The following is a 6,145-nucleotide window of genomic DNA, read 5'->3' as shown; positions in this document are numbered from 1 at the left end:
CAAAGAAATGCTTCCTCTTTTTGAGTTTGAACCTTGCCTGATACAGCTTTGAATCACTAAGCATTTGAACATGATTATTAAGGGTGTCAGTAAAGAGGGCAGAATTACATATCTAAATCCATTCAGGCACAAGTTGATTTCAAACCATATCTATTGTATCGCAGATAGCTATACCTTATTGAATGAAAGAAGAGAATGAAGAATGCTCTATGTGTGATCATAAATAATCTACTAAGGAAAAAAAGAATATGCATACAAGGAAACCAGAATGTTCTGTGCATGCAGGCAACATAAAGGAGAATTTACTTTCAGAGTGGACAGATTTATTGAGGAAATAAAAATAAGTAAAAAAATCTAAAAAACCCCAAACAAACAAAAACAAAGAAACAAACAAACAAAAAACCCCCCCAAAACAAAACATCTACCACACATGCTATGTTTGCACACTGCAGAGAGGTTAGTTCAATCTGATCCTGTTGTACTTGATGGATATTTCTCCTTTTACTTTTCCTTTCTAATGAGATTTTCAACTGTGATGGCACATTAATGGCATGGAAACTGGACTAAAGCCAGCCAGGACACTGTTACAAAGGGTTGAAATATATCAAAGAGAAAAGATTTAGCAGAAATATGTTTAAGAATACATGAAGGGTTTGGTTTTAATTTTTTTTCTCTTAATAGACAGTAAATAATCTTACTTGTTTCCATTGGTTTTGGGACACCAGCTAGAGACACAGGATATCCATGCCTAAGTCCACGCCTGGAGCACCTCTCACTGTAGGTTAATGCATTTTAATCTGTTTAAAGTGAGACAATTTGGTAACTTCACATCTGAACTCCCTTTCTTAAGTGTAAGTAAAAGGCCAAGTCTATTAAGTGACATTTTTCTCTTCTTTTTCCAGCAAGTAGGAATAATCTTGGAAAAATTGAAGTGATTGAAGTGTGATGGACATCTTGCTGTGTTCACCTGCAAGACATGTGAACAAAGGCCATAAGATGCCCTGAATTTTCTCCAGCCTTCTTCTAAAATGTTGGTAGGGATAATGTCAAAAGGCTCTTGAAGACTGAGTGTCATGATCTGTGGAGGGTGGTGGCAAGTAACAAGAGGCAGCAAGAGTCAAATGATGATTCACTGGTCACGGTCCATGCTGAGAACCAACAGTAACCGTCTAGCCTTCTTCCAGCATGGATTCATGGCCCCCCAAACTAGTGTGTTCCAGATTAAATCATGAAGATTTACACAGAGTGCAAAGGTCTGGGGTTACAAAACCTCAGCCAGTGACACTGCTCTGTTAAGGTGTCAAGGTCTCTTTACATCTGCCAGGCATTTGCACAATATGTTAAGGTGGAAAGTCCCAGCTGCTACAGATGGTGTCAAGGCTTCTGTTATGCAGTTTCTGCTGTGCAGCTTCTTGTAGTTCACCTCAGGGAGTGTGTCATAGTGAGACAGAATTACAGAGGTAGCTGTAAAACTGGAATAACGGTACTAATGCTCACATGATGCATTTTGCAGGATTAGAATCCACATTAAGTGCTGGGCCAGGTGCAGCCACAAGGTTGACTGGAAGGAGTGTCTGGTGCCCTGCTCTCTGGAGCACCTCTCCAGACCTCATCACAGGTCATGCTTCTGCATGGGGTGATGAGCTCCAAGCAGGGCCACACTGCAAGGCAGCCTTCCCAGGTGGTACTGTGCTGGACGAGGCATAGGAAAGAGGACACAATTCCCTAACTGCTGCATGACTCTGTGGCTGCTCACCCAGTCCAGCAGCTGCACTGTGGCAAAGCATGACTGCCAGGGGAGTGCATACAGCCACCATAAAGGTGAAGAAGGAGAAAGAAGATGTGTTGGTTAAAACTCAGGGCACAGGAATTTTTGTTGTAGTCATGGTCTTATTTTGGTTCCAGTTCGATGTCAGCACTATTTGTGCCTACCTTTTGAGAATGAAGGAAGAGAAAACCATATGAGGGAAATTTAAGAGGGACCTAGGAGAAACATAGCTACAGTAATTGAGATGGATCAGTGCAAATCTAAGGTCTAAGAATCTGTTTTACTAGATGGAAATAGGGAATTTAATTAACTGAAATATTTTGTAGATCTTGATTCCAAATAATGTATCAGTTGTGAAAAAAAGGAAAGAAAAAGACCTTGTGAATAGAAGCTAGAGTGTTGTTTAGTAATGATGGCAGTGCATAGGTAAAAGAAAAAATATATCCTGTTGGTGAAGGAAGACACTAGATTAGATTTTCTTGCAGGGATTTGAATGTTCAAATTTCTCATTTGGCTTTGTAATGCTAGCCTTTAGGTATTAATACAGAATTTTATCATTTTATGATGATGTGGGAGAGACAGTGAACACCTGCTTTTGTCAGCCTTATAATTGCCAGCCTTGGAACTGGAGAGCTCAAGAGTCTTTGTTATAAAAAAGTTCCTGTGATAGGTCTGGCAAAACACATTATAACTTGTGTATCCCTACAGTACTGTGTGGTGTGGATGGTAGTTGGCACTAGTCAACTGGCACTGAATTGGAAGTATCCACATGTTATAAGAATGCTAAATGGCTTTAAAAGGCTTTTTTTTTCTTAAGGTTTCTGAAACATGATAAAATATTGTGATAAATGTAATGTATAAATTCGCGTATAAAATATTGTATCAAAAGTTTGGACTATTAAAAGGCTAGTCGAGGGTGTCTCCAAGATTCCAAGGCCTATTGTGCAGCTGTGAAACCACAAAATTTGCAACAGAAACGACAGGGCCGAACTGGAGATGGCCCATTCATCAAGGATGAGCTTCCACTTCATAGCTGCTCAAGACCTGATATCAATCTTGGTGGAGGATCCGGAGGAGGATCAAATCAGGACCCTAAAGAAAGAATCTGGGAAGACTCTTGAAACATCTTTTCATACTTACTGGGAAGCCCTTTCAAACCCTTACTTGGGATTAAAGAAAAGCATGAATATTCAGACTTTCAATAGACTTAGCCTTGGGACAAATGACCTGTATAAAAACCGTACATGAAGACCCAGCATTGGTGGCAGGGATGGATGGCGCCTTTGCTGCTGCTACCCGGTCCACCCAACATTCGATTGATGTTGTCTGATTTTATTGTGGCTTTTTAATTCAATCTTGAAAAGTTGCGAAATAAATTCTTTTATTTGGGATTGGCTTCTAATAATTTATAACAATATTTTTTAGAAAATATGAGAAAATATTTTTAGCAACGGAATGTAACATGGATTTGTTAGGGGAAAAAAAAGTTTCCTGGTGGATGCTCCAAATCCTGATTCTTTTCTGCTTAAAATGATGTTGATTCAGAGTATATAGAAATTTTCCCCCCTTGGAGAACCAAATGAAGGTTTGGAGAGAAGAGAACCAAATGAAATGAAGGGAGGAGAGTACAAGCAGTGGTAATTTTACCGATTTTTTTTTTTTTTTTTTTTAATGCACGAAAAAAGCCACCCTTTTGTAAGCAGCTGGAATCAGAAGTAGTTTTAAGCCACAGTGAAGATGACAGCGAAGTGTATCTGAAGGTTCCCATCAGCTCACCAGCACATCATTCATCTGAGCTGGCAGTTGTCTGCCACAGCAGTAGCTGTCACCAGAGAAGCTGATTCTCTTTTTTTAGCTGCTGAAGAGCTGCTAATGAGATAATGAGCAGTTTGCACTTTCTCATTAGCACTTATTCATCATAGACAGTGCATACAAAGTATCTGTAGTTAAAGTATTAAGTAACCACTTTTGTGATGCTTGTTCTGTGTTATAATTCTGAAGTGTCTAGACTTTTATATTGGTATTAAATTGTGATGTGGTTGAAGCCCTGAATATTTAAATTAAATAATTATGCAAACTCGTGGTATCATTTCTGCATTGTAAAATAAAGGGATTATTTTGTGTAAGTCTTTGTTTCTCCTCCTGAAAACACCTTTTTTAGCTGTTCTTCTCAGGCTTCTTTTCCTATGAAAATGTTAGTCTGCACTGTACATGCCCTTGAGGAATTTGGTTTACTTATAATGTTGTTAAAAACTGTTCTGTAGTCAGTATACCTGGAAAAAGAACATTTTTTTAGCACATTTATGGGATGACAAAGTGAAACCATCACAAGGCCTCTTAGCAAGGAAGAAGAACTTTGCTACACCTACCTGAGGAGTTTTAGGACTGGAAAAGGTTCCTTTGTAATGAAGTAGAAAAGGAGGAGGGGATGAAAAATGGGACAAGCATTTTAGGACAAGCCTAAGAGACAGGTCTGCTCCAATCCATCTCATCTATCTGCCAGGAAACAAGGGGTGGATGAGTATGGCATGGCTGTTTCTCACAGCTGTGTTCCTGTTGAAGCAGTAAACATTACTCCACACTTTTTGGCCCTTTCTTATTGTGGCCAGTGCTAAACTGGGTTTTCAGAAATTTGGAATTCATTACTTATAATATCTCTCATGCAGAATTCAATGATAAATGTAGAATAAACATGATTCCATTAATTTTATCTTCCCTTCTCCCTATTGTCAGAATACTTCTTACTCTTAGAATCTCCAATCAGCACAGTTTTTCTGAAACCAGCAGCATTTTGCAGGTACATCTTGGTAGAGAACTCCCTCCCTGCCCTTTCACCTCATCCGCAAAGCAAAAAACCCAAACTTTTTAAAGAGGACCTAATAAATGCTTGTGATGGAAATAGTTGATTCTTCCAGCATTAATGAAAAAATTGTTTCTTGCTAATGACATTTGCAAGATTGATGCCTCAACTACACTGCTTAAAGCACAGGTTGCTCTTTCTTGTCTTTATGATCTCTTTAGCAGAAGAGAGTAGAACAGAACGTGAAGTGTGCCAGAGATGTTTTGTACTTGCAAAAATGTAATGAAGTTAATTAAAATATGTATAAATTAATCAGATGTACAATCATATGATAATTTATTTTGGATAGACTCTGTGGTAATTATCAGGCTTGATCTGCCACTTAAATCAGAGCCAACTTTGAACTTGTCTCAGTTTACTCAGGGCATTTTATAATCAAACTCTGAATACCTCCAAGGATGGATATCCCACAGCCTGTCTGGGCAACCTGTGCCAGTGTTTGACCACTGTTGTCGTGAAGAATATTTTTCTTGCTCTGACAAATGACATTTTTAACCTGAAGTGTGTCTTTCTTAAATTAAGAACTGAGGTTGTTCCTGCTTTCATTCAAAATGGTAAAAAATGGGAAGCCAGAAGATTTGTTGCTGTCTGGCCTCTGCCTCTCAGAGAATTTGGTGTGACTAGTCCTGCTCAGAAATGTCCTTTTAGCTCATCCTAACAGGCTCACAAGCAACTCTGGCATGGCAAACTGTAGGTCCATGACAGCTCTACATTACCTAGAAAAGGAACTCTGCAATTGTGCTTACTGTTGTATGATGACAGTCTGAGGAAAACATTTTTGAAAGAACTATTCTGAAAGCAAAATGCTGACTTCCATGCTATCTGTTCTGTAGGAGCCTGGTCCTATTGAATTGTCTGGGTGTAGATTTTTTAATGTCTTAGTGACAAAATGTCAAGACTTATAAGTAAGCCTATTTCTTGAATACTGGTGAACTTCCAGTTGTTGACTGCTCTGGTCTGTGACAAGCGAGACAGTTCAGAATGGGGCAGTTACAGAAATTATATAGATAGTCACAAATGTAGGATCTCTGGCCTACAAGAAAAGGAAGGATTTTCAGAATCCCTGTTTGGGACTTGGGCAGCTGTATTTATGCGTTGGACTGGTGATGCCCAAGATTTTTGTGAATTATAGCTCCTAACGCATAATCATTATTTTGGGGTAATTTTGAAATTTTTTTTAGTATTTAAAAAATGCCAAAACTGAGTTTTCACATAATTAAATGCCAGTCTGAACATCATGTTTACTTGAGTTTATTGAATGATGGATTTCAGGCAGAGTTTCTGTAAGCACAACAGTATGGCCATCATTTATGTCATCCAAAGGAATTTGAATGAATGAGTTGTCAGTTAAAAACAGACCTCTGAATACATATTAAACCTGAAAAAAAACCCCAAAAAACCCGAGAAGCTTAACTATCTAATCTTTGAAATGTTTTTAGTTATCTGATACAAAAAAAAGACCCTTGTCCAATTCTAATACAACCAGATACATCACTATTCATTTACCACATGCAAGT

This window comes from Sylvia atricapilla, chromosome 3, assembly GCF_009819655.1.
Source record: "Sylvia atricapilla isolate bSylAtr1 chromosome 3, bSylAtr1.pri, whole genome shotgun sequence".
NCBI classification, from domain to species: domain Eukaryota; kingdom Metazoa; phylum Chordata; class Aves; order Passeriformes; family Sylviidae; genus Sylvia; species Sylvia atricapilla.
This window is presented reverse-complemented; position numbering follows the sequence as displayed.